The sequence below is a fragment of the Ranitomeya imitator genome, unplaced genomic scaffold (genome assembly GCF_032444005.1).
Source record: "Ranitomeya imitator isolate aRanImi1 unplaced genomic scaffold, aRanImi1.pri SCAFFOLD_549, whole genome shotgun sequence".
In the NCBI taxonomy this organism is placed as follows: Eukaryota; Metazoa; Chordata; class Amphibia; order Anura; family Dendrobatidae; genus Ranitomeya; species Ranitomeya imitator.
In genome coordinates, this window is record NW_027194309.1 from 127,501 (window position 1) to 150,000 (window position 22,500).

Here is a 22,500-nt window from a genome sequence, read left to right on the forward strand (position 1 = left end):
TTTCCAAAAGTGTCCTTGACACTTAGAAATATTTTGAAAAAAATCACGATTTTGTGAAAATTGACACGTTTCCCCTACTTCCACGCCAGGGGGGCGTCAATATGTTGTGAGGTACCCCAGGACAGTCGCCCAAATGTGGGTGAAGTTTGCGAGTCATGGGCGCACAGTCGAATTTTGGGTGAAAAACCGCATTTTCATACTCTAAAAATTTCAGACAGGTGTCAGACTTCCAGGCAGGGAGAAACCGCAGGAGGCGTACCGAGGAGGCTTCCAGGAGCCTGGGGAAGATTATCCAAAAGAGTCCTTGACACTTAGAAATATTTTCAGAAAATCACGATTTTGTGAAAATTGACACGTTTCCCCTACTTCCACGCCAGGGGGGCGTCAATATGATGTGAGGTACCCCAAGGCAGTGACCTAACTGTGGGTGAAGTTTGCGGGTCATGGGCGCAAAGTCAAATTTTGGGTGAAAAACCGCATTTTCATACTCTAAAAATTTCAGACAAGTGTCAGACTTCCAGGCAGGGGGAAACCGCAGGAGGCGTACCGACGAGGCTTCCAGGAGCCTGGGGAAGATTATCCAAAAGTGTCCTTGACACTTAGAAATATTTTCAGAAAATCATGATTTTGTGAAAATTGACACGTTTCCCCTACTTCCACGCCAGGGGGGCGTCAATATGATGTGAGGTACCCCAAGGCAGTGACCTAACTGTGGGTGAAGTTTGCGGGTCATGGGCGCAAAGTCGAATTTTGGGTGAAAAACCGCATTTTCATACTCTAAAAATTTCAGACAGGTGTCAGACTTCCAGGCAGGGAGAAACCGCAGGAGGCGTACCGAGGAGGCTTCCAGGAGCCTGGGGAAGATTATCCAAAAGTGTCCTTGACACTTAGAAATATTTTCAGAAAATCACGATTTTGTGAAAATTGACACGTTTCCCCTACTTCCACGCCAGGGGGGCGTCAATATGATGTGAGGTACCCCAAGGCAGTGACCTAACTGTGGGTGAAGTTTGCGGGTCATGGGCGCAAAGTCGAATTTTGGGTGAAAAACCGCATTTTCATACTCTAAAAATTTCAGACAAGTGTCAGGCTTCCAGGCAGGGAGAAACCGCAGGAGGCGTACCGAGGAGGCTTCCAGGAGCCTGGGGAAGATTATCCAAAAGAGTCCTTGACACTTAGAAATATTTTCAGAAAATCACGATTTTGTGAAAATTGACACGTTTCCCCTACTTCCACGCCAGGGGGGCGTCAATATGTTGTGAGGTACCCCAGGACAGTCGCCCAAATGTGGGTGAAGTTTGCGAGTCATGGGCGCACAGTCGAATTTTGGGTGAAAAACCGCATTTTCATACTCTAAAAATTTCAGACAAGTGTCAGACTTCCAGGCAGGGGGAAACCGCCGGAGGCGTACCGAGGAGGCTTCCAGGAGCCTGGGGAAGATTTTCCAAAAGTGTCCTTGACACTTAGAAATATTTTCAGAAAATCACGATTTTGTGAAAATTGACACGTTTCCCCTACTTCCACGCCAGGGGGGCGTCAATATGATGTGAGGTACCCCAAGGCAGTGACCTAACTGTGGGTGAAGTTTGCGGGTCATGGGCGCAAAGTCGAATTTTGGGTGAAAAACCGCATTTTCATACTCTAAAAATTTCAGACAAGTGTCAGACTTCCAGGCAGGGGGAAACCGCCGGAGGCGTACCGAGGAGGCTTCCAGGAGCCTGGGGAAGATTTTCCAAAAGTGTCCTTGACACTTAGAAATATTTTCAGAAAATCACGATTTTGTGAAAATTGACACGTTTCCCCTACTTCCACGCCAGGGGGGCGTCAATATGATGTGAGGTACCCCAAGGCAGTGACCTAACTGTGGGTGAAGTTTGCGGGTCATGGGCGCAAAGTCGAATTTTGGGTGAAAAACCGCATTTTCATACTCTAAAAATTTCAGACAAGTGTCAGACTTCCAGGCAGGGGGAAACCGCCGGAGGCGTACCGAGGAGGCTTCCAGGAGCCTGGGGAAGATTTTCCAAAAGTGTCCTTGACACTTAGAAATATTTTCAGAAAATCACGATTTTGTGAAAATTGACACGTTTCCCCTACTTCCACGCCAGGGGGGCGTCAATATGTTGTGAGGTACCCCAGGACAGTCGCCCAAATGTGGGTGAAGTTTGCGAGTCATGGGCGCACAGTCGAATTTTGGGTGAAAAACCGCATTTTCATACTCTAAAAATTTCAGACAAGTGTCAGACTTCCAGGCAGGGGGAAACCGCAGGAGGCGTACCGACGAGGCTTCCAGGAGCCTGGGGAAGATTATCCAAAAGTGTCCTTGACACTTAGAAATATTTTCAGAAAATCATGATTTTGTGAAAATTGACACGTTTCCCCTACTTCCACGCCAGGGGGGCGTCAATATGATGTGAGGTACCCCAAGGCAGTGACCTAACTGTGGGTGAAGTTTGCGGGTCATGGGCGCAAAGTCGAATTTTGGGTGAAAAACCGCATTTTCATACTCTAAAAATTTCAGACAGGTGTCAGACTTCCAGGCAGGGAGAAACCGCAGGAGGCGTACCGAGGAGGCTTCCAGGAGCCTGGGGAAGATTATCCAAAAGTGTCCTTGACACTTAGAAATATTTTCAGAAAATCACGATTTTGTGAAAATTGACACGTTTCCCCTACTTCCACGCCAGGGGGGCGTCAATATGATGTGAGGTACCCCAAGGCAGTGACCTAACTGTGGGTGAAGTTTGCGGGTCATGGGCGCAAAGTCGAATTTTGGGTGAAAAACCGCGTTTTCATACTCTAAAAATTTCAGACAAGTGTCAGACTTCCAGGCAGGGAGAAACCGCAGGAGGCGTACCGAGGAGGCTTCCAGGAGCCTGGGGAAGATTTTCCAAAAGTGTCCTTGACACTTAGAAATATTTTGAGAAAATCACGATTTTGTGAAAATTGACACGTTTCCCCTACTTCCACGCCAGGGGGGCGTCAATATGATGTGAGGTACCCCAAGGCAGTGACCTAACTGTGGGTGAAGTTTGCGGGTCATGGGCGCAAAGTCGAATTTTGGGTGAAAAACCGCATTTTCATACTCTAAAAATTTCAGACAAGTGTCAGGCTTCCAGGCAGGGAGAAACCGCAGGAGGCGTACCGAGGAGGCTTCCAGGAGCCTGGGGAAGATTATCCAAAAGAGTCCTTGACACTTAGAAATATTTTCAGAAAATCACGATTTTGTGAAAATTGACACGTTTCCCCTACTTCCACGCCAGGGGGGCGTCAATATGATGTGAGGTACCCCAAGGCAGTGACCTAACTGTGGGTGAAGTTTGCGGGTCATGGGCGCAAAGTCAAATTTTGGGTGAAAAACCGCATTTTCATACTCTAAAAATTTCAGACAAGTGTCAGACTTCCAGGCAGGGGGAAACCGCAGGAGGCGTACCGACGAGGCTTCCAGGAGCCTGGGGAAGATTATCCAAAAGTGTCCTTGACACTTAGAAATATTTTCAGAAAATCATGATTTTGTGAAAATTGACACGTTTCCCCTACTTCCACGCCAGGGGGGCGTCAATATGATGTGAGGTACCCCAAGGCAGTGACCTAACTGTGGGTGAAGTTTGCGGGTCATGGGCGCAAAGTCGAATTTTGGGTGAAAAACCGCATTTTCATACTCTAAAAATTTCAGACAGGTGTCAGACTTCCAGGCAGGGAGAAACCGCAGGAGGCGTACCGAGGAGGCTTCCAGGAGCCTGGGGAAGATTATCCAAAAGTGTCCTTGACACTTAGAAATATTTTCAGAAAATCACGATTTTGTGAAAATTGACACGTTTCCCCTACTTCCACGCCAGGGGGGCGTCAATATGATGTGAGGTACCCCAAGGCAGTGACCTAACTGTGGGTGAAGTTTGCGGGTCATGGGCGCAAAGTCGAATTTTGGGTGAAAAACCGCGTTTTCATACTCTAAAAATTTCAGACAAGTGTCAGACTTCCAGGCAGGGAGAAACCGCAGGAGGCGTACCGAGGAGGCTTCCAGGAGCCTGGGGAAGATTTTCCAAAAGTGTCCTTGACACTTAGAAATATTTTGAGAAAATCACGATTTTGTGAAAATTGACACGTTTCCCCTACTTCCACGCCAGGGGGGCGTCAATATGTTGTGAGGTACCCCAGGACAGTCGCCCAAATGTGGGTGAAGTTTGCGAGTCATGGGCGCACAGTCGAATTTTGGGTGAAAAACCGCATTTTCATACTCTAAAAATTTCAGACAAGTGTCAGACTTCCAGGCAGGGGGAAACCGCCGGAGGCGTACCGAGGAGGCTTCCAGGAGCCTGGGGAAGATTTTCCAAAAGTGTCCTTGACACTTAGAAATATTTTCAGAAAATCACGATTTTGTGAAAATTGACACGTTTCCCCTACTTCCACGCCAGGGGGGCGTCAATATGATGTGAGGTACCCCAAGGCAGTGACCTAACTGTGGGTGAAGTTTGCGGGTCATGGGCGCAAAGTCAAATTTTGGGTGAAAAACCGCATTTTCATACTCTAAAAATTTCAGACAAGTGTCAGACTTCCAGGCAGGGGGAAACCGCAGGAGGCGTACCGACGAGGCTTCCAGGAGCCTGGGGAAGATTATCCAAAAGTGTCCTTGACACTTAGAAATATTTTCAGAAAATCATGATTTTGTGAAAATTGACACGTTTCCCCTACTTCCACGCCAGGGGGGCGTCAATATGATGTGAGGTACCCCAAGGCAGTGACCTAACTGTGGGTGAAGTTTGCGGGTCATGGGCGCAAAGTCGAATTTTGGGTGAAAAACCGCATTTTCATACTCTAAAAATTTCAGACAAGTGTCAGACTTCCAGGCAGGGGGAAACCGCCGGAGGCGTACCGAGGAGGCTTCCAGGAGCCTGGGGAAGATTTTCCAAAAGTGTCCTTGACACTTAGAAATATTTTGAAAAAAATCACGATTTTGTGAAAATTGACACGTTTCCCCTACTTCCACGCCAGGGGGGCGTCAATATGTTGTGAGGTACCCCAGGACAGTCGCCCAAATGTGGGTGAAGTTTGCGAGTCATGGGCGCACAGTCGAATTTTGGGTGAAAAACCGCATTTTCATACTCTAAAAATTTCAGACAGGTGTCAGACTTCCAGGCAGGGAGAAACCGCAGGAGGCGTACCGAGGAGGCTTCCAGGAGCCTGGGGAAGATTATCCAAAAGAGTCCTTGACACTTAGAAATATTTTCAGAAAATCACGATTTTGTGAAAATTGACACGTTTCCCCTACTTCCACGCCAGGGGGGCGTCAATATGATGTGAGGTACCCCAAGGCAGTGACCTAACTGTGGGTGAAGTTTGCGGGTCATGGGCGCAAAGTCAAATTTTGGGTGAAAAACCGCATTTTCATACTCTAAAAATTTCAGACAAGTGTCAGACTTCCAGGCAGGGGGAAACCGCAGGAGGCGTACCGACGAGGCTTCCAGGAGCCTGGGGAAGATTATCCAAAAGTGTCCTTGACACTTAGAAATATTTTCAGAAAATCATGATTTTGTGAAAATTGACACGTTTCCCCTACTTCCACGCCAGGGGGGCGTCAATATGATGTGAGGTACCCCAAGGCAGTGACCTAACTGTGGGTGAAGTTTGCGGGTCATGGGCGCAAAGTCGAATTTTGGGTGAAAAACCGCATTTTCATACTCTAAAAATTTCAGACAGGTGTCAGACTTCCAGGCAGGGAGAAACCGCAGGAGGCGTACCGAGGAGGCTTCCAGGAGCCTGGGGAAGATTATCCAAAAGTGTCCTTGACACTTAGAAATATTTTCAGAAAATCACGATTTTGTGAAAATTGACACGTTTCCCCTACTTCCACGCCAGGGGGGCGTCAATATGATGTGAGGTACCCCAAGGCAGTGACCTAACTGTGGGTGAAGTTTGCGGGTCATGGGCGCAAAGTCGAATTTTGGGTGAAAAACCGCATTTTCATACTCTAAAAATTTCAGACAAGTGTCAGGCTTCCAGGCAGGGAGAAACCGCAGGAGGCGTACCGAGGAGGCTTCCAGGAGCCTGGGGAAGATTATCCAAAAGAGTCCTTGACACTTAGAAATATTTTCAGAAAATCACGATTTTGTGAAAATTGACACGTTTCCCCTACTTCCACGCCAGGGGGGCGTCAATATGTTGTGAGGTACCCCAGGACAGTCGCCCAAATGTGGGTGAAGTTTGCGAGTCATGGGCGCACAGTCGAATTTTGGGTGAAAAACCGCATTTTCATACTCTAAAAATTTCAGACAAGTGTCAGACTTCCAGGCAGGGGGAAACCGCCGGAGGCGTACCGAGGAGGCTTCCAGGAGCCTGGGGAAGATTTTCCAAAAGTGTCCTTGACACTTAGAAATATTTTCAGAAAATCACGATTTTGTGAAAATTGACACGTTTCCCCTACTTCCACGCCAGGGGGGCGTCAATATGATGTGAGGTACCCCAAGGCAGTGACCTAACTGTGGGTGAAGTTTGCGGGTCATGGGCGCAAAGTCGAATTTTGGGTGAAAAACCGCATTTTCATACTCTAAAAATTTCAGACAAGTGTCAGACTTCCAGGCAGGGGGAAACCGCCGGAGGCGTACCGAGGAGGCTTCCAGGAGCCTGGGGAAGATTTTCCAAAAGTGTCCTTGACACTTAGAAATATTTTCAGAAAATCACGATTTTGTGAAAATTGACACGTTTCCCCTACTTCCACGCCAGGGGGGCGTCAATATGTTGTGAGGTACCCCAGGACAGTCGCCCAAATGTGGGTGAAGTTTGCGAGTCATGGGCGCACAGTCGAATTTTGGGTGAAAAACCGCATTTTCATACTCTAAAAATTTCAGACAAGTGTCAGACTTCCAGGCAGGGGGAAACCGCAGGAGGCGTACCGACGAGGCTTCCAGGAGCCTGGGGAAGATTATCCAAAAGTGTCCTTGACACTTAGAAATATTTTCAGAAAATCATGATTTTGTGAAAATTGACACGTTTCCCCTACTTCCACGCCAGGGGGGCGTCAATATGATGTGAGGTACCCCAAGGCAGTGACCTAACTGTGGGTGAAGTTTGCGGGTCATGGGCGCAAAGTCGAATTTTGGGTGAAAAACCGCATTTTCATACTCTAAAAATTTCAGACAAGTGTCAGGCTTCCAGGCAGGGAGAAACCGCAGGAGGCGTACCGAGGAGGCTTCCAGGAGCCTGGGGAAGATTATCCAAAAGAGTCCTTGACACTTAGAAATATTTTCAGAAAATCACGATTTTGTGAAAATTGACACGTTTCCCCTACTTCCACGCCAGGGGGGCGTCAATATGTTGTGAGGTACCCCAGGACAGTCGCCCAAATGTGGGTGAAGTTTGCGAGTCATGGGCGCACAGTCGAATTTTGGGTGAAAAACCGCATTTTCATACTCTAAAAATTTCAGACAAGTGTCAGACTTCCAGGCAGGGGGAAACCGCCGGAGGCGTACCGAGGAGGCTTCCAGGAGCCTGGGGAAGATTTTCCAAAAGTGTCCTTGACACTTAGAAATATTTTCAGAAAATCACGATTTTGTGAAAATTGACACGTTTCCCCTACTTCCACGCCAGGGGGGCGTCAATATGATGTGAGGTACCCCAAGGCAGTGACCTAACTGTGGGTGAAGTTTGCGGGTCATGGGCGCAAAGTCGAATTTTGGGTGAAAAACCGCATTTTCATACTCTAAAAATTTCAGACAAGTGTCAGACTTCCAGGCAGGGGGAAACCGCCGGAGGCGTACCGAGGAGGCTTCCAGGAGCCTGGGGAAGATTTTCCAAAAGTGTCCTTGACACTTAGAAATATTTTCAGAAAATCACGATTTTGTGAAAATTGACACGTTTCCCCTACTTCCACGCCAGGGGGGCGTCAATATGATGTGAGGTACCCCAAGGCAGTGACCTAACTGTGGGTGAAGTTTGCGGGTCATGGGCGCAAAGTCAAATTTTGGGTGAAAAACCGCATTTTCATACTCTAAAAATTTCAGACAAGTGTCAGACTTCCAGGCAGGGGGAAACCGCAGGAGGCGTACCGACGAGGCTTCCAGGAGCCTGGGGAAGATTATCCAAAAGTGTCCTTGACACTTAGAAATATTTTCAGAAAATCATGATTTTGTGAAAATTGACACGTTTCCCCTACTTCCACGCCAGGGGGGCGTCAATATGATGTGAGGTACCCCAAGGCAGTGACCTAACTGTGGGTGAAGTTTGCGGGTCATGGGCGCAAAGTCGAATTTTGGGTGAAAAACCGCATTTTCATACTCTAAAAATTTCAGACAAGTGTCAGGCTTCCAGGCAGGGAGAAACCGCAGGAGGCGTACCGAGGAGGCTTCCAGGAGCCTGGGGAAGATTATCCAAAAGAGTCCTTGACACTTAGAAATATTTTCAGAAAATCACGATTTTGTGAAAATTGACACGTTTCCCCTACTTCCACGCCAGGGGGGCGTCAATATGTTGTGAGGTACCCCAGGACAGTCGCCCAAATGTGGGTGAAGTTTGCGAGTCATGGGCGCACAGTCGAATTTTGGGTGAAAAACCGCATTTTCATACTCTAAAAATTTCAGACAAGTGTCAGACTTCCAGGCAGGGGGAAACCGCCGGAGGCGTACCGAGGAGGCTTCCAGGAGCCTGGGGAAGATTTTCCAAAAGTGTCCTTGACACTTAGAAATATTTTCAGAAAATCACGATTTTGTGAAAATTGACACGTTTCCCCTACTTCCACGCCAGGGGGGCGTCAATATGATGTGAGGTACCCCAAGGCAGTGACCTAACTGTGGGTGAAGTTTGCGGGTCATGGGCGCAAAGTCGAATTTTGGGTGAAAAACCGCATTTTCATACTCTAAAAATTTCAGACAAGTGTCAGACTTCCAGGCAGGGGGAAACCGCCGGAGGCGTACCGAGGAGGCTTCCAGGAGCCTGGGGAAGATTTTCCAAAAGTGTCCTTGACACTTAGAAATATTTTCAGAAAATCACGATTTTGTGAAAATTGACACGTTTCCCCTACTTCCACGCCAGGGGGGCGTCAATATGATGTGAGGTACCCCAAGGCAGTGACCTAACTGTGGGTGAAGTTTGCGGGTCATGGGCGCAAAGTCAAATTTTGGGTGAAAAACCGCATTTTCATACTCTAAAAATTTCAGACAAGTGTCAGACTTCCAGGCAGGGGGAAACCGCAGGAGGCGTACCGACGAGGCTTCCAGGAGCCTGGGGAAGATTATCCAAAAGTGTCCTTGACACTTAGAAATATTTTCAGAAAATCATGATTTTGTGAAAATTGACACGTTTCCCCTACTTCCACGCCAGGGGGGCGTCAATATGATGTGAGGTACCCCAAGGCAGTGACCTAACTGTGGGTGAAGTTTGCGGGTCATGGGCGCAAAGTCGAATTTTGGGTGAAAAACCGCATTTTCATACTCTAAAAATTTCAGACAAGTGTCAGGCTTCCAGGCAGGGAGAAACCGCAGGAGGCGTACCGAGGAGGCTTCCAGGAGCCTGGGGAAGATTATCCAAAAGAGTCCTTGACACTTAGAAATATTTTCAGAAAATCACGATTTTGTGAAAATTGACACGTTTCCCCTACTTCCACGCCAGGGGGGCGTCAATATGTTGTGAGGTACCCCAGGACAGTCGCCCAAATGTGGGTGAAGTTTGCGAGTCATGGGCGCACAGTCGAATTTTGGGTGAAAAACCGCATTTTCATACTCTAAAAATTTCAGACAAGTGTCAGACTTCCAGGCAGGGGGAAACCGCCGGAGGCGTACCGAGGAGGCTTCCAGGAGCCTGGGGAAGATTTTCCAAAAGTGTCCTTGACACTTAGAAATATTTTCAGAAAATCACGATTTTGTGAAAATTGACACGTTTCCCCTACTTCCACGCCAGGGGGGCGTCAATATGATGTGAGGTACCCCAAGGCAGTGACCTAACTGTGGGTGAAGTTTGCGGGTCATGGGCGCAAAGTCGAATTTTGGGTGAAAAACCGCATTTTCATACTCTAAAAATTTCAGACAAGTGTCAGACTTCCAGGCAGGGGGAAACCGCCGGAGGCGTACCGAGGAGGCTTCCAGGAGCCTGGGGAAGATTTTCCAAAAGTGTCCTTGACACTTAGAAATATTTTCAGAAAATCACGATTTTGTGAAAATTGACACGTTTCCCCTACTTCCACGCCAGGGGGGCGTCAATATGATGTGAGGTACCCCAAGGCAGTGACCTAACTGTGGGTGAAGTTTGCGGGTCATGGGCGCAAAGTCAAATTTTGGGTGAAAAACCGCATTTTCATACTCTAAAAATTTCAGACAAGTGTCAGACTTCCAGGCAGGGGGAAACCGCAGGAGGCGTACCGACGAGGCTTCCAGGAGCCTGGGGAAGATTATCCAAAAGTGTCCTTGACACTTAGAAATATTTTCAGAAAATCATGATTTTGTGAAAATTGACACGTTTCCCCTACTTCCACGCCAGGGGGGCGTCAATATGATGTGAGGTACCCCAAGGCAGTGACCTAACTGTGGGTGAAGTTTGCGGGTCATGGGCGCAAAGTCGAATTTTGGGTGAAAAACCGCATTTTCATACTCTAAAAATTTCAGACAAGTGTCAGACTTCCAGGCAGGGGGAAACCGCCGGAGGCGTACCGAGGAGGCTTCCAGGAGCCTGGGGAAGATTTTCCAAAAGTGTCCTTGACACTTAGAAATATTTTCAGAAAATCACGATTTTGTGAAAATTGACACGTTTCCCCTACTTCCACGCCAGGGGGGCGTCAATATGATGTGAGGTACCCCAAGGCAGTGACCTAACTGTGGGTGAAGTTTGCGGGTCATGGGCGCAAAGTCGAATTTTGGGTGAAAAACCGCATTTTCATACTCTAAAAATTTCAGACAAGTGTCAGACTTCCAGGCAGGGGGAAACCGCCGGAGGCGTACCGAGGAGGCTTCCAGGAGCCTGGGGAAGATTTTCCAAAAGTGTCCTTGACACTTAGAAATATTTTCAGAAAATCACGATTTTGTGAAAATTGACACGTTTCCCCTACTTCCACGCCAGGGGGGCGTCAATATGATGTGAGGTACCCCAAGGCAGTGACCTAACTGTGGGTGAAGTTTGCGGGTCATGGGCGCAAAGTCAAATTTTGGGTGAAAAACCGCATTTTCATACTCTAAAAATTTCAGACAAGTGTCAGACTTCCAGGCAGGGGGAAACCGCAGGAGGCGTACCGACGAGGCTTCCAGGAGCCTGGGGAAGATTATCCAAAAGTGTCCTTGACACTTAGAAATATTTTCAGAAAATCATGATTTTGTGAAAATTGACACGTTTCCCCTACTTCCACGCCAGGGGGGCGTCAATATGATGTGAGGTACCCCAAGGCAGTGACCTAACTGTGGGTGAAGTTTGCGGGTCATGGGCGCAAAGTCGAATTTTGGGTGAAAAACCGCATTTTCATACTCTAAAAATTTCAGACAAGTGTCAGACTTCCAGGCAGGGGGAAACCGCCGGAGGCGTACCGAGGAGGCTTCCAGGAGCCTGGGGAAGATTTTCCAAAAGTGTCCTTGACACTTAGAAATATTTTCAGAAAATCATGATTTTGTGAAAATTGACACGTTTCCCCTACTTCCACGCCAGGGGGGCGTCAATATGATGTGAGGTACCCCAAGGCAGTGACCTAACTGTGGGTGAAGTTTGCGGGTCATGGGCGCAAAGTCGAATTTTGGGTGAAAAACCGCGTTTTCATACTCTAAAAATTTCAGACAAGTGTCAGGCTTCCAGGCAGGGAGAAACCGCAGGAGGCGTACCGAGGAGGCTTCCAGGAGCCTGGGGAAGATTTTCCAAAAGTGTCCTTGACACTTAGAAATATTTTGAGAAAATCACGATTTTGTGAAAATTGACACGTTTCCCCTACTTCCACGCCAGGGGGGCGTCAATATGATGTGAGGTACCCCAAGGCAGTGACCTAACTGTGGGTGAAGTTTGCGGGTCATGGGCGCAAAGTCGAATTTTGGGTGAAAAACCGCATTTTCATACTCTAAAAATTTCAGACAAGTGTCAGGCTTCCAGGCAGGGAGAAACCGCAGGAGGCGTACCGAGGAGGCTTCCAGGAGCCTGGGGAAGATTATCCAAAAGAGTCCTTGACACTTAGAAATATTTTCAGAAAATCACGATTTTGTGAAAATTGACACGTTTCCCCTACTTCCACGCCAGGGGGGCGTCAATATGTTGTGAGGTACCCCAGGACAGTCGCCCAAATGTGGGTGAAGTTTGCGAGTCATGGGCGCACAGTCGAATTTTGGGTGAAAAACCGCATTTTCATACTCTAAAAATTTCAGACAAGTGTCAGACTTCCAGGCAGGGGGAAACCGCCGGAGGCGTACCGAGGAGGCTTCCAGGAGCCTGGGGAAGATTTTCCAAAAGTGTCCTTGACACTTAGAAATATTTTCAGAAAATCACGATTTTGTGAAAATTGACACGTTTCCCCTACTTCCACGCCAGGGGGGCGTCAATATGATGTGAGGTACCCCAAGGCAGTGACCTAACTGTGGGTGAAGTTTGCGGGTCATGGGCGCAAAGTCGAATTTTGGGTGAAAAACCGCATTTTCATACTCTAAAAATTTCAGACAAGTGTCAGACTTCCAGGCAGGGGGAAACCGCCGGAGGCGTACCGAGGAGGCTTCCAGGAGCCTGGGGAAGATTTTCCAAAAGTGTCCTTGACACTTAGAAATATTTTCAGAAAATCACGATTTTGTGAAAATTGACACGTTTCCCCTACTTCCACGCCAGGGGGGCGTCAATATGATGTGAGGTACCCCAAGGCAGTGACCTAACTGTGGGTGAAGTTTGCGGGTCATGGGCGCAAAGTCGAATTTTGGGTGAAAAACCGCATTTTCATACTCTAAAAATTTCAGACAAGTGTCAGACTTCCAGGCAGGGGGAAACCGCCGGAGGCGTACCGAGGAGGCTTCCAGGAGCCTGGGGAAGATTTTCCAAAAGTGTCCTTGACACTTAGAAATATTTTCAGAAAATCACGATTTTGTGAAAATTGACACGTTTCCCCTACTTCCACGCCAGGGGGGCGTCAATATGTTGTGAGGTACCCCAGGACAGTCGCCTAAATGTGGGTGAAGTTTGCGAGTCACGGGCGCAAAGTCGAATTTTGGGTGAAAAACCACGTTTTCATACTCTAAAAATTTCAGACAAGTGTCAGACTTCCAGGCAGGGAGAAACCGCAGGAGGCGTACCGAGGAGGCTTCCAGGAGCCTGGGGAAGATTTTCCAAAAGTGTCCTTGACACTTAGAAATATTTTCAGAAAATCACGATTTTGTGAAAATTGACACGTTTCCCCTACTTCCACGCCTGGGGGGCGTCAATATGTTGTGAGGTACCCCAGGACAGTCGCCCAAATGTGGGTGAAGTTTGCGAGTCATGGGCGCAAAGTCGAATTTTGGGTGAAAAACCGCGTTTTCATACTCTAAAAATTTCAGACAAGTGTCAGACTTCCAGGCAGGGAGAAACCGCAGGAGGCGTACCGAGGAGGCTTCCAGGAGCCTGGGGAAGATTTTCCAAAAGTGTCCTTGACACTTAGAAATATTTTGAAAAAAATCACGATTTTGTGAAAATTGACACGTTTCCCCTACTTCCACGCCAGGGGGGCGTCAATATGTTGTGAGGTACCCCAGGACAGTCGCCCAAATGTGGGTGAAGTTTGCGAGTCATGGGCGCACAGTCGAATTTTGGGTGAAAAACCGCATTTTCATACTCTAAAAATTTCAGACAGGTGTCAGACTTCCAGGCAGGGAGAAACCGCAGGAGGCGTACCGAGGAGGCTTCCAGGAGCCTGGGGAAGATTATCCAAAAGAGTCCTTGACACTTAGAAATATTTTCAGAAAATCACGATTTTGTGAAAATTGACACGTTTCCCCTACTTCCACGCCAGGGGGGCGTCAATATGATGTGAGGTACCCCAAGGCAGTGACCTAACTGTGGGTGAAGTTTGCGGGTCATGGGCGCAAAGTCAAATTTTGGGTGAAAAACCGCATTTTCATACTCTAAAAATTTCAGACAAGTGTCAGACTTCCAGGCAGGGGGAAACCGCAGGAGGCGTACCGACGAGGCTTCCAGGAGCCTGGGGAAGATTATCCAAAAGTGTCCTTGACACTTAGAAATATTTTCAGAAAATCATGATTTTGTGAAAATTGACACGTTTCCCCTACTTCCACGCCAGGGGGGCGTCAATATGATGTGAGGTACCCCAAGGCAGTGACCTAACTGTGGGTGAAGTTTGCGGGTCATGGGCGCAAAGTCGAATTTTGGGTGAAAAACCGCATTTTCATACTCTAAAAATTTCAGACAGGTGTCAGACTTCCAGGCAGGGAGAAACCGCAGGAGGCGTACCGAGGAGGCTTCCAGGAGCCTGGGGAAGATTATCCAAAAGTGTCCTTGACACTTAGAAATATTTTCAGAAAATCACGATTTTGTGAAAATTGACACGTTTCCCCTACTTCCACGCCAGGGGGGCGTCAATATGATGTGAGGTACCCCAAGGCAGTGACCTAACTGTGGGTGAAGTTTGCGGGTCATGGGCGCAAAGTCGAATTTTGGGTGAAAAACCGCATTTTCATACTCTAAAAATTTCAGACAAGTGTCAGGCTTCCAGGCAGGGAGAAACCGCAGGAGGCGTACCGAGGAGGCTTCCAGGAGCCTGGGGAAGATTATCCAAAAGAGTCCTTGACACTTAGAAATATTTTCAGAAAATCACGATTTTGTGAAAATTGACACGTTTCCCCTACTTCCACGCCAGGGGGGCGTCAATATGTTGTGAGGTACCCCAGGACAGTCGCCCAAATGTGGGTGAAGTTTGCGAGTCATGGGCGCACAGTCGAATTTTGGGTGAAAAACCGCATTTTCATACTCTAAAAATTTCAGACAAGTGTCAGACTTCCAGGCAGGGGGAAACCGCCGGAGGCGTACCGAGGAGGCTTCCAGGAGCCTGGGGAAGATTTTCCAAAAGTGTCCTTGACACTTAGAAATATTTTCAGAAAATCACGATTTTGTGAAAATTGACACGTTTCCCCTACTTCCACGCCAGGGGGGCGTCAATATGATGTGAGGTACCCCAAGGCAGTGACCTAACTGTGGGTGAAGTTTGCGGGTCATGGGCGCAAAGTCGAATTTTGGGTGAAAAACCGCATTTTCATACTCTAAAAATTTCAGACAAGTGTCAGACTTCCAGGCAGGGGGAAACCGCCGGAGGCGTACCGAGGAGGCTTCCAGGAGCCTGGGGAAGATTTTCCAAAAGTGTCCTTGACACTTAGAAATATTTTCAGAAAATCACGATTTTGTGAAAATTGACACGTTTCCCCTACTTCCACGCCAGGGGGGCGTCAATATGATGTGAGGTACCCCAAGGCAGTGACCTAACTGTGGGTGAAGTTTGCGGGTCATGGGCGCAAAGTCGAATTTTGGGTGAAAAACCGCATTTTCATACTCTAAAAATTTCAGACAAGTGTCAGACTTCCAGGCAGGGGGAAACCGCCGGAGGCGTACCGAGGAGGCTTCCAGGAGCCTGGGGAAGATTTTCCAAAAGTGTCCTTGACACTTAGAAATATTTTCAGAAAATCACGATTTTGTGAAAATTGACACGTTTCCCCTACTTCCACGCCAGGGGGGCGTCAATATGTTGTGAGGTACCCCAGGACAGTCGCCCAAATGTGGGTGAAGTTTGCGAGTCATGGGCGCACAGTCGAATTTTGGGTGAAAAACCGCATTTTCATACTCTAAAAATTTCAGACAAGTGTCAGACTTCCAGGCAGGGGGAAACCGCAGGAGGCGTACCGACGAGGCTTCCAGGAGCCTGGGGAAGATTATCCAAAAGTGTCCTTGACACTTAGAAATATTTTCAGAAAATCATGATTTTGTGAAAATTGACACGTTTCCCCTACTTCCACGCCAGGGGGGCGTCAATATGATGTGAGGTACCCCAAGGCAGTGACCTAACTGTGGGTGAAGTTTGCGGGTCATGGGCGCAAAGTCGAATTTTGGGTGAAAAACCGCATTTTCATACTCTAAAAATTTCAGACAGGTGTCAGACTTCCAGGCAGGGAGAAACCGCAGGAGGCGTACCGAGGAGGCTTCCAGGAGCCTGGGGAAGATTATCCAAAAGTGTCCTTGACACTTAGAAATATTTTCAGAAAATCACGATTTTGTGAAAATTGACACGTTTCCCCTACTTCCACGCCAGGGGGGCGTCAATATGATGTGAGGTACCCCAAGGCAGTGACCTAACTGTGGGTGAAGTTTGCGGGTCATGGGCGCAAAGTCGAATTTTGGGTGAAAAACCGCGTTTTCATACTCTAAAAATTTCAGACAAGTGTCAGACTTCCAGGCAGGGAGAAACCGCAGGAGGCGTACCGAGGAGGCTTCCAGGAGCCTGGGGAAGATTTTCCAAAAGTGTCCTTGACACTTAGAAATATTTTGAGAAAATCACGATTTTGTGAAAATTGACACGTTTCCCCTACTTCCACGCCAGGGGGGCGTCAATATGATGTGAGGTACCCCAAGGCAGTGACCTAACTGTGGGTGAAGTTTGCGGGTCATGGGCGCAAAGTCGAATTTTGGGTGAAAAACCGCATTTTCATACTCTAAAAATTTCAGACAAGTGTCAGGCTTCCAGGCAGGGAGAAACCGCAGGAGGCGTACCGAGGAGGCTTCCAGGAGCCTGGGGAAGATTATCCAAAAGAGTCCTTGACACTTAGAAATATTTTCAGAAAATCACGATTTTGTGAAAATTGACACGTTTCCCCTACTTCCACGCCAGGGGGGCGTCAATATGATGTGAGGTACCCCAAGGCAGTGACCTAACTGTGGGTGAAGTTTGCGGGTCATGGGCGCAAAGTCAAATTTTGGGTGAAAAACCGCATTTTCATACTCTAAAAATTTCAGACAAGTGTCAGACTTCCAGGCAGGGGGAAACCGCAGGAGGCGTACCGACGAGGCTTCCAGGAGCCTGGGGAAGATTATCCAAAAGTGTCCTTGACACTTAGAAATATTTTCAGAAAATCATGATTTTGTGAAAATTGACACGTTTCCCCTACTTCCACGCCAGGGGGGCGTCAATATGATGTGAGGTACCCCAAGGCAGTGACCTAACTGTGGGTGAAGTTTGCGGGTCATGGGCGCAAAGTCGAATTTTGGGTGAAAAACCGCATTTTCATACTCTAAAAATTTCAGACAGGTGTCAGACTTCCAGGCAGGGAGAAACCGCAGGAGGCGTACCGAGGAGGCTTCCAGGAGCCTGGGGAAGATTATCCAAAAGTGTCCTTGACACTTAGAAATATTTTCAGAAAATCACGATTTTGTGAAAATTGACACGTTTCCCCTACTTCCACGCCAGGGGGGCGTCAATATGATGTGAGGTACCCCAAGGCAGTGACCTAACTGTGGGTGAAGTTTGCGGGTCATGGGCGCAAAGTCGAATTTTGGGTGAAAAACCGCGTTTTCATACTCTAAAAATTTCAGACAAGTGTCAGACTTCCAGGCAGGGAGAAACCGCAGGAGGCGTACCGAGGAGGCTTCCAGGAGCCTGGGGAAGATTTTCCAAAAGTGTCCTTGACACTTAGAAATATTTTGAGAAAATCACGATTTTGTGAAAATTGACACGTTTCCCCTACTTCCACGCCAGGGGGGCGTCAATATGTTGTGAGGTACCCCAGGACAGTCGCCCAAATGTGGGTGAAGTTTGCGAGTCATGGGCGCACAGTCGAATTTTGGGTGAAAAACCGCATTTTCATACTCTAAAAATTTCAGACAAGTGTCAGACTTCCAGGCAGGGGGAAACCGCCGGAGGCGTACCGAGGAGGCTTCCAGGAGCCTGGGGAAGATTTTCCAAAAGTGTCCTTGACACTTAGAAATATTTTCAGAAAATCACGATTTTGTGAAAATTGACACGTTTCCCCTACTTCCACGCCAGGGGGGCGTCAATATGATGTGAGGTACCCCAAGGCAGTGACCTAACTGTGGGTGAAGTTTGCGGGTCATGGGCGCAAAGTCGAATTTTGGGTGAAAAACCGCATTTTCATACTCTAAAAATTTCAGACAAGTGTCAGACTTCCAGGCAGGGGGAAACCGCCGGAGGCGTACCGAGGAGGCTTCCAGGAGCCTGGGGAAGATTTTCCAAAAGTGTCCTTGACACTTAGAAATATTTTCAGAAAATCACGATTTTGTGAAAATTGACACGTTTCCCCTACTTCCACGCCAGGGGGGCGTCAATATGATGTGAGGTACCCCAAGGCAGTGACCTAACTGTGGGTGAAGTTTGCGGGTCATGGGCGCAAAGTCAAATTTTGGGTGAAAAACCGCATTTTCATACTCTAAAAATTTCAGACAAGTGTCAGACTTCCAGGCAGGGGGAAACCGCAGGAGGCGTACCGACGAGGCTTCCAGGAGCCTGGGGAAGATTATCCAAAAGTGTCCTTGACACTTAGAAATATTTTCAGAAAATCATGATTTTGTGAAAATTGACACGTTTCCCCTACTTCCACGCCAGGGGGGCGTCAATATGATGTGAGGTACCCCAAGGCAGTGACCTAACTGTGGGTGAAGTTTGCGGGTCATGGGCGCAAAGTCGAATTTTGGGTGAAAAACCGCATTTTCATACTCTAAAAATTTCAGACAAGTGTCAGACTTCCAGGCAGGGGGAAACCGCCGGAGGCGTACCGAGGAGGCTTCCAGGAGCCTGGGGAAGATTTTCCAAAAGTGTCCTTGACACTTAGAAATATTTTCAGAAAATCACGATTTTGTGAAAATTGACACGTTTCCCCTACTTCCACGCCAGGGGGGCGTCAATATGATGTGAGGTACCCCAAGGCAGTGACCTAACTGTGGGTGAAGTTTGCGGGTCATGGGCGCAAAGTCGAATTTTGGGTGAAAAACCGCATTTTCATACTCTAAAAATTTCAGACAAGTGTCAGACTTCCAGGCAGGGGGAAACCGCCGGAGGCGTACCGAGGAGGCTTCCAGGAGCCTGGGGAAGATTTTCCAAAAGTGTCCTTGACACTTAGAAATATTTTCAGAAAATCACGATTTTGTGAAAATTGACACGTTTCCCCTACTTCCACGCCAGGGGGGCGTCAATATGATGTGAGGTACCCCAAGGCAGTGACCTAACTGTGGGTGAAGTTTGCGGGTCATGGGCGCAAAGTCGAATTTTGGGTGAAAAACCGCATTTTCATACTCTAAAAATTTCAGACAAGTGTCAGACTTCCAGGCAGGGGGAAACCGCAGGAGGCGTACCGACGAGGCTTCCAGGAGCCTGGGGAAGATTATCCAAAAGTGTCCTTGACACTTAGAAATATTTTCAGAAAATCATGATTTTGTGAAAATTGACACGTTTCCCCTACTTCCACGCCAGGGGGGCGTCAATATGATGTGAGGTACCCCAAGGCAGTGACCTAACTGTGGGTGAAGTTTGCGGGTCATGGGCGCAAAGTCGAATTTTGGGTGAAAAACCGCATTTTCATACTCTAAAAATTTCAGACAAGTGTCAGACTTCCAGGCAGGGGGAAACCGCCGGAGGCGTACCGAGGAGGCTTCCAGGAGCCTGGGGAAGATTTTCCAAAAGTGTCCTTGACACTTAGAAATATTTTCAGAAAATCACGATTTTGTGAAAATTGACACGTTTCCCCTACTTCCACGCCAGGGGGGCGTCAATATGATGTGAGGTACCCCAAGGCAGTGACCTAACTGTGGGTGAAGTTTGCGGGTCATGGGCGCAAAGTCGAATTTTGGGTGAAAAACCGCATTTTCATACTCTAAAAATTTCAGACAAGTGTCAGACTTCCAGGCAGGGGGAAACCGCCGGAGGCGTACCGAGGAGGCTTCCAGGAGCCTGGGGAAGATTTTCCAAAAGTGTCCTTGACACTTAGAAATATTTTCAGAAAATAACGATTTTGTGAAAATTGACACGTTTCCCCTACTTCCACGCCAGGGGGGCGTCAATATGATGTGAGGTACCCCAAGGCAGTGACCTAACTGTGGGTGAAGTTTGCGGGTCATGGGCGCAAAGTCGAATTTTGGGTGAAAAACCGCATTTTCATACTCTAAAAATTTCAGACAAGTGTCAGACTTCCAGGCAGGGGGAAACCGCCGGAGGCGTACCGACGAGGCTTCCAGGAGCCTGGGGAAGATTTTCCAAAAGTGTCCTTGACACTTAGAAATATTTTGAGAAAATCACGATTTTGTGAAAATTGACACGTTTCCCCTACTTCCACGCCAGGGGGGCGTCAATATGATGTGAGGTACCCCAAGGCAGTGACCTAACTGTGGGTGAAGTTTGCGGGTCATGGGCGCAAAGTCGAATTTTGGGTGAAAAACCGCATTTTCATACTCTAAAAATTTCAGACAAGTGTCAGACTTCCAGGCAGGGGGAAACCGCCGGAGGCGTACCGAGGAGGCTTCCAGGAGCCTGGGGAAGATTTTCCAAAAGTGTCCTTGACACTTAGAAATATTTTGAGAAATTTCCGATTTTGTGAAAAATGACCCCTTTCCCCTACTCCCACCCTAAAGGGGCGTCAATATGTTGTAAAGCACCCCGAGACAGAGACCTAAGCGTGGGCAAAGTTTGGGTCTGATGGGTGGAACACTGAAAAAAACGCGATTTTCCACTTAGAACAAACATAGAACTTTCAGACTTCCAGGCGGGGGGAAAGCTCTGAAGCTGTACCGAGGACACTTCCATGGCCCCCGGATCGATTTTCAAGAACGAGTCCTTGGGACTTTGAAATTTTTCGGCGATGCGTTTTTGGCTTCCGGGAGCCGCAGAACGTTGGGAAATTCGTTCCGCTCGCCGGCTCCAGGTGTTTCGGGCTAGTCCAGGCCCCAGCTACGCCGCCTGGCCGCCAAATTTCGCAAAATCGAAAAAAAAAAAAATAGAACCGGAATGAGGAATTTCTGGCCGCCGGATCCGCCGCACAGCTCCAGGAAGTCGGACACTTTTCGGCTTCGCTCCCTTAAAGTGGGGGTCGGTGTTTCGCCATGCAAATACCCACTTTTGCACACCAGCTGCAGGATATAGGAGAGAGGGGTACCTCTCGGGCCCGACTGATTTCCGATGTTTTCGTGGTTCCTCAAGTCGGGTAGGCGGTTTGGCGAGTACCCCCCTGTTTGCATGGAAGTCCGCCCTCGCGTCGACACCAGGCTTCCGCGGCTCCAGGGGGACTCTTGCCGGTCGTCTGCCCCAAGTCAGAGACGCGTTTCCCGGGTCGCCTGAGCCTGAACGGACCCTCCCCAAGCGTGTTCTGGTTCTCCGAGGGTGACGGATGTCAGAAGGGAGGCAGATCTGGAGTCTTCGTCCCGAGGAGGGCTCCAGGAGGGCGGATTGCACCCCCTGACTCGGTCCCCTCAGAGCAGGCTTTGCGTTTCTCTGCGTCGGATGTCTCCCGCTTCCACGCCACGGGGGAGACCTATGAGAGAATCGCACTGTGACCCGGATTCCGTCTCGAGGGCGCCCGTAGCGTGTCGGAGAGGTACCTCCAGGACTATCGGGCATGTTTCTTCCCCGTCTCCCCGAGGGGAAGGATGGCAGCGGGTGGGGTTTCTCACCCATGCCCCCCACCGGCTCTTCCTCCGATCGATTTGGCTCAGCGCTCCCGGGTGGGGAGGTGGTGCCGCTCGCTCGGCCCGGGCTTTGGAGCCCGCGTCGGTCTAAGGCGGGCGGTCTCCTTCCTCTTTTACCCCCCCGGGATTCAGGCACGCATCCTTGGGCGTGCACGCCGGCAGTCGCCTCCCGTTCGCAGGACGGTGGCTGCCGTGCAGAGGGGGAGTTTGACCCGAACTGTGGTACGGCAGGGGTCCGACGACCCGCGCGGGCGAATGGCGGGGCGCCCACCCACCTCGGCGTGGGGGCCCGTCGTCCGAATCGCTCCCCGCGCGGGGTAGCACAACGATCTTCTCCGAGGGCGGCCCTTTGACTTCCAGATGCGCAGCTCGCCCGCGGAGGCCCGTGCTGACCCCCACCCAGCGTCCGATGGGCGGCCTCCGCGGTGGGCATCGGCGAGAGCGGTGGCGGTGGGTGGCGCTTCCACGCCACCGCCGAGCTCCGCGTTCTCCAGTCTTTTCCCGAGCCCCTACGATAGTGGGGGGACGACAGACGCGTGGGGAGGCAGGCGGAGTGGGTTCTCACCGCGTGGTGTGCCCGGCCGAACGCCGTCGCCTTCCCCGCTCGTCCGACGTCCTCCGAGGCGGCTCGGAAGGGAGCGCGAGAGGGAGAGAGCGAGAGAGAGAGAGAGAGAGAGAGACCAAGCGGACGCCCCAGAGCGAGAAGGGAGGATGGAAAAGGGAGAGACGAGTGGGGCAAAAAGAGTTTTGGCGAAGGGGAGTACCCGGCGAACTGCCGCCCCGGGCTTCTTCTGTTCTCAACAGCGGAGGCACGGCTTTGGGGGGGAGACGCCGCTCGGTTGGGGCTCCTTTGAGGTTACGGGCAAGAGCCCGGGACGAGGGACTACGCCATAGGGCGACGCCGACACG